This window comes from Anser brachyrhynchus, assembly GCF_964034855.1.
Source record: "Anser brachyrhynchus genome assembly, chromosome: Z".
Taxonomy (NCBI): Eukaryota; Metazoa; Chordata; class Aves; order Anseriformes; family Anatidae; genus Anser; species Anser brachyrhynchus.
In genome coordinates this window covers 10,462,828-10,474,261 of record NC_137697.1, presented here as the reverse complement: position 1 = coordinate 10,474,261, position 11,434 = coordinate 10,462,828, and positions in this window count along the sequence as shown.

Here is an 11,434-nt window from a genome sequence, read left to right as displayed (position 1 = left end):
CATTGCTATGTTCTGTGACAGGGGTCCCCAACCCTCACATCAAAGACTGCAGCTTTTGAATGTTTCCTGTAACATACATCTTTTCTTATTGGAATAAGCTTTCTTCTGCTGCTGTGATAACATATTCAGTAATGATAGAGCTTTCCTGTTCACTGGTGGTAGGAAATGCCTACCCTCTTCTGCCATTTTAAGCTCCAAGTAACATTATCTGGTTTGATGGATTGTTGCCTTGGGTCATAAATTATAATTGGAGAAGATGAAGCAACACCTGAACTGAATCTGTCAGGGTAACCAGGGTCACATGGACCTTACCAATTCTCAAAGGACAGCTGTTTCAGTAATACAGCTTCTCCACTGCACAGAAAAATCTTGTCTGTTTGTTCTTAATGTCAAAGAGGGAGGCATTATCCAAAATGAATATAATAAGCCTTTTCACTGACGCAAGAAGTTCCATACAACGTCCCAGCATATCTAATTTTTCTCTAGCACAACAGTATGTGGAGTGTACATAGAATACACTTACCACAGCTCAACAGCTGACGCATGATTCAATGGCTGGACAATTAGCAGCTGCTGTTCTGGGCTTTTGTATAAATAGTCATTGCAATTGTAATGTAGAATGCAAAATTTGACCAAATATAGAATAGAACTGAATATAGATAGATAGATAGATAGATAGATAGATAGATAGATTGTTCAAGTTTGTCCTTATGCATCTCCAGAAAGGGGAAATCCAGAGTTTGCTTCCATGGAGTTGAAGGTGGGGTAGGTGCAGGTTTCAGTTGTACCTGGATAACTTTTAAGAGAGAGCCTTTGCATATTTATTGCAGTTTCTGTTTCCTATTACAGCTACAAGAGAAAAAAAAAAGGCACTAAATGTTTGAGTCCTGCTGTCTTTATTTCAGCTGTTATATGAGAGGTAGGTATCTCTTAAGAATTTGGTACAAAACAAATGGTGACTATCAAACACATATGCAAGATACATGTGCATGGAAAGTTAAGTGCATGAAGCCACACAGTAGACTGAGTAACAATGCTTTTCCTAGTGCCATTTTCCCACTGAGTGATAAACAGGAGGTGATATCAGGTGCTTGTTCCTGCTGGATTGCTGCAGACCTCACTGCCATCCAACATGCTCCTCAGCTGACACTCAGGAATGCACCTCCAACAGCAGCATAAGGTGTGGTGTTCATGATAGCTCCAGTTCAACATATTTGGGAGAAAAGGTCCATCACATTTTCTGCTCAGAGAGCCCTGAGTAGTAGGCTTTAGGTAGCTGTGTCAGAAAACAGCCGCTTCGGGTGCATCTGTGACAGAACTGATTCAGCTCTGATGACATTTTATGGGATAAAGATGCTACTAATAATATTGTCTGTCACTTAAAACTTAAGTGTATTTAACAAACTCTCTGCTCAGAGGGGTGAGTTTATTAAAAAAGGGTCTTTCAGACAGCTCTAATGGCTCTGAGGGTTTTTGTGTGGGTAGGTCTGAAGACTTCTATTGTTGAGGGGTTTGGGTAAGCTGATCTTCCTTGATTTCTGGGAGTGAGATGCCTCTAAAGGTGTATGTCAGATTCTATGGTAGTCATATTTGGCCGTCCTTTTAGTCAGGGGAATAGAGAAAACAACCCTTAGAAGGCATGATTTCTGTTGTCTTAAGCAGACTCCTAAAAACAGGCCAGGTGAGTCATGCCCTAAAGGTGCCTGTCTTCCTGAGTTGACTGTAAAGAAGTGGGATGTGACTAGGCCAGATACAATTTTGTTGTTGTTGTTATAGATGTCTAAAAGCAGACTAAATTAAACCTACCTCTTCTATTTTTAAAATTCTGCATGTGTGTGTATTTAATATATATATATATATAAATAAAATCCTAATATTTAATTTCTAGCACTGCATTGTTTGATCTTGTAGATCAGAACCATCCATATTGACACTTCTCAGGAATAATTGAAAATGCTTTGAGTTCGATACATAAAGAACATTACTTTATACATGAAGCTTCATTGCCTTTACTTTTTTCTTCCTAGAGCCCAGCTATGTGCTAAGTTGAGGGTGAAGAAGTCTTTAATGGGACACAAATGAGCTCATAGGAAACCAAGAAAATACTGTAGAGAGATATTGTAACATTCCCATTTTGATTTTGGAAGTTGTTTCTTCCATAACTTCCAGGCTTTCACCTAGAATAATATTCAGGTGACAAATCAAATCCTCTAACAGGGCATAAAGGACATCTCAGGTGTCAGGGCCTGAGAGCACCAACAACACTTATGTCCCAGGCCAACCCCACACAGGCCTCCCCCACCCTGCCCCTGTCCCAGGAGCCCATTTTGGCCTTCACAGGGCTACCGTCAGTGCCTGCCCTGCCTGGCCACATCCCTTGCTGACTGGGACCCCCATCCTTGGGTTGACAACTTGTTCTTGGCCATCCCTGTCCCCACGGAGGTGCCCAGGGCCTGGTCGGTGGTAGGCCCTGCTCTGCTACCCCAGGGAGCCTCAGAAGGCCCCAGGAAGCCCCTGGCCCTCACTGCACCCTGGCACCAAAGTACATAAGGACACATTTAGCTCAAAGTCATAAACATGTCAGCAAGTGCAAAATTCTGGTGCTGTTTTCTGTATGGGGGATCAAAACCTAGTTTCTGGGGACTTTCTCCCTTTACTGGTCTGTGCTGCCAAGAGCTTGACAAAAAATAATAAAAATTCTTCCCCTTTTAGTAGATCCTTCTGTGAGCATGGTGTAAATAGTGCAGCTGATAAGAGAGATTCATTTTCTGTCGTGATATGTTACTCTTCAGACAAATTGAAAACAACACGTGATTGCTGATAATGGGGCACCAACCAGGAATTTCAGATCCTTAACAAACAAGTGGGTCCTATCAAATGCTGTCTTGGAGACCTCAGGCCCTGGTCAACATGACCCTTTCTTAAAAAAACACTCAGGGAAAAAATAAAACTGATTATCTGTTGTTTCCTCAGCCCACCCACTGTTTACTAGTACCTCAGAAAGGCTTTTTGAAACAGCACTGCAAAGCAGCCAAGCCGTAGCTTCAGGTCATTGGTCTATAGGGACAGAGCTGCAAATAACAGCAGAAATTACAAGATCTGTTCCTGGAAATCAGTTCAGCTGGAGAGAAATGGAATGTATAGCGGAACAAGCTATGTTTTTTGTTTATGTAAATATAAGCTGGTTAAAACCATTTGATATTTTCCCCCTAATTTCCATGTTTAACATTGATGTTGCAATGCAATTAGGTTATAAGTACAGGTAAGTACATAGGTGCCATTGTCACAGTTTCTCCAGAAATAAGTCCCTGAATGTGCCACCAGACACTGTGGGGATTGCAAGACTTGCCTCACTGGATCTCATCGATTATCCCCGCCCATGAGAGCAGCAGGTACTATGTTTGTTGCCTCCCACTTCCTTATGCCTTGCAGGTATGCTCAAGGGATAAGTGTAAATTTGGAAAAGAAGGTTGGATCATAATGTATCTGCATGACTACAGCTGAAGACTGGTGGTAGGAACACAAGGGGAAATTAAAGTGTTTCCATTCCCTTAGACTATTACTGCATGAGATAAATAAAAATAAATAAATAAAATAAAATAAAATAAAAAATTAAAATTAAATAAATAATAAAATTAAATAAAACATTAAAATTAAATATATAATAAAATAAAACAAAATAAAATAAACAGAAGCCCTGCTGCAGATGATGCAAAACAAAAAGTTCATTAAAAGTGAACCATTTTTGCAGGGGGGTGACATGATTTCAGACGTGAATGTGTGCTGGGTAGTGCTAGATTGCATTACAGAAAATTATACAGCATGATGGACTTGGTTCACCAGGGCCATGCACCAGAAAAAAAACATCTTTGCTAAAAAATACATCCAAGGACTGAAACAGGAACAGGGACAAGAACCATGACACACAGCAGTTGGGCTGCTGATTTTGATGAGTATGCTTTAGATTTCAGGAGGGAGACGAGCACTCACATTTTATGATTGTTTGTGGAGTGAGGTTTTTTTCTCTTCATTTTAGGTTTTTCTCCTTTCACAGTGACAGCTCTGGAGATATTTGCATTACTTGCATCCTTGTCAAAGTCCCATAAGAGAAGAGAATGAAGCCACTTTACCAGCATTTAGCTGAAAACACCTAGATGACTGATAACTCTGCTTTCTGTGTCCTGGTCCCTGTAACTGAGACATTGACATGAATTGGGCTATGAAAAAAGCTAAAATCTTCATTGAGGTTTGGAAGGAAACAACCCTGCAGGTATGACACCTGCTACAACTGGGAAATATGTTAGATATGACTTTCAAATGCCTTGATTTAGTTCTGATATTTTCAAAGCTAAATTTGGTGGCCCATCTTTGTATTCACTGAAGTTACAATTAACTGTGGCCATCCAAGAAATAAAAATGACCTCGCAAATGGCACTCCAGAGATGGACCTTAGCAACAAGCCATTTTTCTGGAACTATTTCAGAACTGTTTCTTTATAAAGCAGTTAAGATTTTATTGCTCACGTAATATTTGTTAACTTTCATTGCTCAAGATGTTTTGCAAGTGGAGCATTTTTAGTTCTGGGCCCTTAGAAGCAGCAGTGTAGGGTCACCATAATATGCTGCAGCTGACTGAACATGTTTCTGTCCTCTGTCAAACAGTCTGGTTGTGTCTCTGCTGCTAAACTAAAGACCACCAGGTCATGGGATTCAGGAAAGGGCACATGATTATCCTTCCTGTTGAATTATTTAATGTGGTTTTGGCCTGTGCTAGCTATCCCTCCCCCAAACTGCACTTGGGCCCAGTGCAATAACTCAGATGGACCAAGGGCTCTTTCCAGCAGGACAACTGTTTTTGTGGCAGAAGGTTAGATGACTGGATGTGAACTGACCCATACCCCTTTGCCTCTGGGGCTGTAAAATGAAGCCTGACCTGTTTTATTTACTGGTATAAACACTGGTTATTTGCTCTTTCCCAGGAATTCCTAGACTTGATTTACTTTATTTGCACGCCTGTATCTGTTTTGAAACTCTCTATTGTGCACTAGGGATAGAGAGTTAGATAGATAGAACAGTCCAAGGGGTCAGTGTTCAGGGCCAGAGAAATATTCCAGGTTTTGAAATATAAATGAAACCTAACAGTAGTGTTTCAGTCGTCTGGGATCTCTCAATGAGGATGGGAAATTTTGAGAAACTGAGATCTCTTTCAAGTATTGGCTGAAACCTCAAGCAATGTTTTATGTGTTCCTTCAGACTCTCTTAACTTAAATCTGCAAAGGACGATGTGGGGTGATATACGATGATTTATGATAATTATCTCATATACTTGGTTTATTTTGTTAGGGCGTAATTTCTGCATAAATACATGTGAAATCCCTGTTTATTTTGTTATCATCTCTGAATACAGGGTTGTTTTGTCTGTGAAATTCCTCTGCAAGTTGCTGTGTCAATATTTATTGTGCAACACTGCTATTTACTGTGTAACAGGGTGAGAACGGCAGTGGGTTTTCCTGTAAATGTGAAATTTTTCTTGGCTGACATGATGTGCAGAGCTCTGCCAAGAAAAAGCTGGGTAGCAGCTTCATTCCTTCTTGGCTTAATGGTTGTGCTTGGTGTGTACAGGCATGTATCTTCACACATGCATAAAAACATAAGCTTTTAGGAGGGACTAGAAGCGCTTTAGCAGTGGCCAACACCACCATGTGCTCCCACCACTGTTCGAGCCATGGAAATTGCAGTCTCCTTTTAGGTTGCAGTTAGCCTGTGTTTGTGGGCATGCACAACAGAGCAACTCTGTCAAAGTACTCATAGAATGGCTTGGGTTGGAAGGGACCTTAAAAATCATCCAGTTCCAACCCCCCTGCCATGGGCAGGGACACCACCCAGTAGATCAGGTTGGCCAAGGCCCCATCCAGCCTGGCCTTGAACACCTCCAGGGAAGGGGCATCTACAGCCTCTCTGGGCAACCTGTGCCAGTGCCTCACCACTCTGTGAGTGACAAATTCATTGTTCTTGCCCCTGTGTGTAAGAATTCAGTGTAGGATTTTGGCTTGTTTTTTTAGCATTATGATACATGTTCTCAATTTCTAAAATTATCAAGACTTGTAAATAGTGAGCAATGTCTTGAGTGCAGCAGCAATTTTGTACAATTTTGTACAAGCAATCAGTCCTTGCTTGATACAGTACTGGCTGTTATTCTGGCTCTCTTTTTTTTTTTTTTTTTTTTTTTTTTTTGAGCTACCTCTTTCCTCCTGAATGCTGGCTTAAGTCTCAGAACACTGCCCTGTGCTCAGGTTAATCCATCCTGATCTCCCCAGCACTTATTTGCTCAGTCACTGTATTACCCTAGCAAAGCTAGATGGTCCCCAGATCAGGCTATCTTCTGTCTAGACAGCTTAAAGAGCAGGGAGACTAGGTATGTACAACCTGAAGCCATCTTTGTGACTTCTGGGGATTTGGGCTTCTTGGAAAAGGTTTTTATTGATGAGCTGCCATAAAATCTGGTAAAAAAAAATAAAAAATAAAAAGGAGGAAAAAGAAAGAATAATAAAACTCCAGCTACCCTGTAGATTATGTCCCCAAAGTTTTCCATTGAGAGTCAAAATGCCTATTCCTCATGCTCAGCCAGTGTCTGAAGGATTAGACACAGCATTATTGCATCTTGGTGGGAGCTTCATGCTGAAACACAATATCCAGCATTTGTGTGCTAGGAGCATTGGCATGTACTGAAATAAAGGTGACAAACCTATTTTGGGGGAGAAGTCAGCATCTACATGTCCTGGGAGATGATCCAAATTAATTCATTCTCAGTCAAGAAATCCAGCATTTGGTGTCTTTTTCTGTTAGTGGAGGGTTTGCAGAAGCCTTTGCTGGTACATGTGCCTAGACTAATTGCACAGGTAGAGTGCTTGCGTGTTGGTTACCTGCATACGAATAAAGGCAATATTATGAGTAAGGTCAGCTGATGTCACACATTGGGTGCATACTCAGGGAGTGAATACTGCAATCACTTTAAGAGTCTCAGTGTAATTACTGTCAACAGTAAGATATAAAAGCAGGATTTTGCTTTACCAGAAGCTAGTGATCCAGTCAGTTTAAATTATCACCCTGCTCAAAAGCAGTATTTGCAGACCGGCAGGGTGAGCCCTGAGCAGCTAACATGTCCCCTGAGTTTAGCAGGAAGAGCTGTGGTGCCAGCACCACTTCTGCTGGTCAGAGACATCTCTGTGTTTTGCAGTACAGAGAGCAACAAATAAATTGCAGTTTATATTTCTGAATCTTCTGTCATATACATTAATGCCTCTGCTATTACAGTGGTGGCTTGTCATGGTGAGTAATGCAGTGGGGCCACAGTGCAATGGAAACAGAACTGATCTGCAATAACATAATGAATATGGCAATGCAATGGGTTTAGGTGGTAACAAGACCAGGGCAGGAGGTTAATGATTAAGCTTCTGTTGGGGTTGGAGAGAGAAACAACAAAGAAGCAATGCAACAGCTCCCAGGCTGGAGATCGATGGGCAAAATCATCGGGTTTAGAGATCCTTCCACAAAGAAATTGCAAATGTTTCTCCTCATGTTATGAACTTGTAAGAGTTAATTTGCAAGTTAAGCCCTTTGAAAAAAGGAGTGGAATAGTGGAAGTGCACTTGACCAAAGCTGTCTAGGGAAGACATAAACAGAACAGGAGAGAAGAGAGGCTTTTTAGAGGCAATCTGAAAAGATTATCAGCGGTGCGAAATAGTATTACTCGCACAAGTTATTAACACCAGCTTTTTAACGTTTTCATGTTATGTTTTTCTTCATTTTTTTTTTTTTTAATTGGTGATGTTTTGCTTTAGTCAGGCACTAAACTGCTTATCCATTGTCACCTGGGCAGTTCCTGGCCGGGCTGCAGTGCAGGGAAGTGCTCTGGAAACAGCAGCTTCCTGCTCCATTCACCTCACCCTGAGAGCTAGAGGAGACCTATAGCTGCAAGGGGAGAGCTCTGGGAGCTGTGAGAGCGCTCTGGGGATATGCAGTCTCCAGCGAAAAAGGGTTTTGCAAGTGGTAGCACTTATGTTTAGTGCCACCATTATTAGTTCAGCAACAGCAGGTTGTTGGACATAACTTGCTTTCCTTTTGTTCATCTCCATGTGCACATTCATCCCAAATCTTTTCCATGCAGACAGGCTGGAATATGAGGGGGAATGTGGAAGCTCCTCCAGTGTCACTATATAGAAAGGCAAAGCATTTGCCATTCTTCAGACATTAATTTTTTGCTCCCAGATTAGAAACAGAAGAGCACATCAGAAGAACTTTATTCTTTCCTTTTTGCTAATTACTTGTCTGTCCTGCAGGAAATACTCCATTTCCTGCTTGGAAATACACCTGCATGATGTTACACCAGCTGAGGTTAAGAAACAAATGGAGTTTTCCCACTGAATTCCCTCCTCACCTGAAATCACCTACTCCTCTTATGCTTAATCTGTCTTCAGGGCCACTACTGCTCTGTGCAGTCCCACTGTAGCCTTCCCACCTCTGCTTCTGGGGCATTTTATTCCTCCTTTTCCAGCTTCTCATTTTTCAGAAAGGGAGCCTGTCACAAGGCCATTTGGGCAGTGGTCTGTCTACCTGTGTTGTCCCTTCAACAGTGTTTGAATCCCTTGTCTACCTTTTAGCAACGTGTAACTGAAGGCTAGAGGTCTCAAAGGCATTGGCTCCTTAATAGCTTTCGTGAAAATGGACAGCTGGACAGAGCAAGATCTCTCCTGCGTATTTCCCAAGGGAAAGGATGCAGTGCAGAATAGTTCTTATTTATCTGGGAACCTATGCAAAGAAATAAATTCCTAGAAAACTCGGATTTGGTATTATTGCTGCTCAGGGGACTGGTTCTTTGCAATGAGGCTACCAAAGCTGATTTTCGCTCTGCATGCTGGTACTGTTTTTCAAATATCATCAGCTAGGAGGAAATTTTCAGTGTTATTGTTTAGTAAAAGTCCCTCTACTGTCTTTGTACCTGTGGCTCTGCATCAGACAAACATTTTTACTGAGCGTCTTCTAACGATATCTTCCAAGTCACTGGCCTCAGACAGACACGTGAGTCTGACTCATCAGTATGGGTAAGTTCACCTCACCTAAACCTAAGTTACATCTGCCACAGCACTGATGAGTCTCCCCATAGATTTCTGTCTCTCAACAGCTTCTTATAGGTGTTCTTTTCTTTGTTGAATGATATCTGCAAAAATTTGCCAGCTTGCTGTAATTTTTTTCCATCAGAACCTTCACACGATGTATGAAACTGTTGGTCCCTCTATGCATCCCTGGAGGAGCTCATGTCATTGATAACAGTGGCAGATATTTACTCTGCTGCATGAACACTAACATCAAGATGTTCCCCCTTGTGATGTCTGTGCAATGTAGGTCTCATTGAATCTGGCCTCATAGACTGGGAAATGTGAGAGCGAGACAGAACGATGCTGCCAGCAGATAAAAGAGCCCAGGTCCCATAAAGGCCTGTTGACAGCCACTGAAGTACCATACAGCTCTCTATTTCTGCTCACAGTCCAGCTACCCAAAGCTCGGGTGATCTACACCAGATTCCTCCCGAGTGTCCTGGACACAGTGACAGGGCAAAGGCTTGCCACAGAGAAGCATGTGGCCATTTAGTCTAGGTGTTAGCAATCTCCCTCAGGTAATTTTGCAAGGCTGGCTGTCTCCCTGCAACCACTGTCCCCTCTTTACTTATTCTTCTCGCCTGACACTAATTCATGTGACTCTGCTCTCTCAGCCAGAGAAAACATCCTCCAGCTGCTTGTTAGTTTAATGCAGCATCATGATGATGAAGAGGGGAGCAGCATTGACTGGGGATCCTTCTGTACTGACAGGGCCAAAGTGTTGCCAGCAGCTGTGTGTACACACCGTGGGGATGAACAAACAACCAATTAGACAGATAGTCCTCCCAGACACTGGTCCTACACGAAATCAGTTTTCCTCTTTAGTCATGTTTCTTTGAAGAAAACTACCTACTTACCTTACTTCTTCTTCCCTTCCGAGCAGTATTAGGCAGTCAGCTGGATTTTGTTGTTGTTGTTTTGTTCTGTTTTTTAAAAGGCTTTATGTCCGTTCTAAAATGCTGTAAGGTGTTCTCAGGAGGGATGAAGTACTTTCTGACCTGGGCAAATACAAGACCGAAAGCAGAATGCGATGGGAACCCAGGGGAGAGGACTGTGGGGTCCTGGCACAAAGGGGAACAGAGTTGTGCTGGACACCCACGGACAGGAGGCTGGGAGGGAAAGGGCCTACAAGGTGGTTACGGGGAAGGAGCTGGCTGGGGTGAGGAGCAGGAAGGGAAGAGACAGAGTGAATAATAAGAAAGAAAGGTGAGGAGCAAAAGAGCCCGGTAAAGATTTAGATGTGTCAGGTAAACAGTGAGATGTAAAGGACTAGATGAAGGATTTAAAATGCAGTCTTCATCAATATTTCGTTTATCTTATCTTGGACTACTTCATTTCATGGATGTGAAGAATTGTTCCGGCTGGTTGTGTCAAGATGAGTATCACGCAACCTTACTATTTTTTTAACTGTTTCTTAATCAGGAATTCAGAGGCACTGGCACAGGCTGCCCAGAGAAGCTGTGGCTGCCCCATCCCTGGCAGTGCTCAAGGCCAGGCTGGATGGGGCTTTGGGCAACCTGGTCTGGTGGGAGGTGTCCCTGCCCATGGCAGAGAGTTGGATCTGGGTGATCTTTAAGGCCCTTTCCAACCCAAACCATTCTGTGATTGTATGATTCTCAAGATTTCTTGACACCCTATGCTGGTTTTCTACATTTTCTTCTTTGAAGACGTGAATCACCAAGTCACTTTTCTTTTCAGTGCTCTCTATTTAGAATTTTCCAGATGATTTTCTTTGCCTCCAGCAAGTATGGAGGCTGTTGCCACCTAGTGGGCTCATTGTCAAATCACGTGCTGTGCCTCCTGGCACAAGAAAAAGGCCAGGAACCGTGAAAAAGAAAGCTGGTAGTAAACGGGGGGCAAGCATTCAGCAGCTCCCCCAAAATTCTTCTCCTTCATATTCAGCAAGTAATTCAGAGAAAATAACTGATTAACTTGGCTTTTATGCTATTTATTTTCATCTGTAAGCTGTCTGCAAAATGTATAATTTTCTAAAAAAAAACAAAAGCCATTAAGTTCCAGAGAGCATAAAGGACAGGAGGTCCTCTTGGTCACTGCTGTGGAAGCCTTGTCCTCTACCAAAACTGCCCTTGGAAGCAGAAGTCTCCACAGGAAAGCAGACCATTTTTGCTCTGGCTTAATTCTCACTACCACAGAAAGCAAGCTTTTATGATTCAGGGTAGGGTTTATGTGAGAAAGGTACAGGTACAAACATAAAACCTGAGAGAGAGATTTTATCTGGTAGGCATTTATTAATAGTAAGAAGTAAAATCTGTTAATTAC